A 1,166-nucleotide genomic window follows, 5' to 3' on the forward strand; every position below is an offset into this window, starting at 1 on the left:
GTTCTGGAAAATATTAGCGTTTCGTGTTCGTTTTGACTTCGTGTGGACGGGGCCTAAGGGTATGCCCATCTGTCCTGCCATGTGGCCTGGACAGACTTCTTTCTTGCTACTCGACATAGGTGGTTCTAGACAAGGACCAGTTCCCCTGTAGAACTGGCACTGGCCCCTGAAACAGCCCCTGTACTGAACAATTCATTTTTTTTCTGTGCAATTCTGTCTTAATTATGAAGGAGTGTCGATGATGTCATACACGCTCCACTTTGTTTTAAAAAAATCTAAATATAAAAACTACAACCATGGATGTCTGGAGGACAGTGATTCGCCTACATGTTATGAATGCTGGTGTACCATAAATGATAAATAATTAACTGTTTAGTTTGTGCCTTCAAGTCTTTGCCCATAGGAAGACGTTACTTTGATATAACAAAACAGAATATCTTCAGAACAGCTCCAAATGACACAAAACTCATATGGGTGATTAGAACATGATGTAATAACATAAAATCAGAGGCGTGCACAGACATTTTGGTGGGGAAAGTGCTCAGGAGGTGGGAGAGGGCACTTTTTAGCGCACGTGGAACACTTAATTATAAAAAAAAATACACACGCATGTTGAATGAAATTTGACTTTTATTTGTAACATTCTCTAAACATGAGTTTTCAATGGAAAAAAGTCACACCACCAACAGAGAAGACTAAAGCGTACTACTTTAAAGTAGTACGCTTGCTCATCTTTCTTCTTCTTTCATCTGGCTCATCTCCCTGTTTTCCCTCACCCATCTGCTCTCCCTCATCCATCTGTTCTCCCTCATACTGGTGGTCTCCCTCATCCTGGTGGTCTCCCTCATCCTGGTCTTTTTCTGTCTCTGAACTCTTCCTCATCTCCTGTCCTGGTAGATGTTGATGGTATAGAGCTTCCCTGCTGTGACTGGCTACAATATAATAATAACCATCATGACAATAATAATGATATTAATAATTAGGGGTGTGGGAAATAATCATTTTGGTGATATATCGTGATATTCGGCTGCCCAATATAATATCGATGTTTCACTTCTTAGTATCGATTTTCAAAAAAAAATGGTTACATAAAACATTGATGGGAAAATGGGCTACCTCTGCACCACCACTCTGGCAGAAAGCGCTGTGGAGCCCTTTAACTGTGC

Source organism: Cyprinodon variegatus, unplaced genomic scaffold (genome assembly GCF_000732505.1).
Source record: "Cyprinodon variegatus isolate N-32 unplaced genomic scaffold, C_variegatus-1.0 Scaffold92, whole genome shotgun sequence".
NCBI lineage: Eukaryota > Metazoa > Chordata > Actinopteri > Cyprinodontiformes > Cyprinodontidae > Cyprinodon > Cyprinodon variegatus.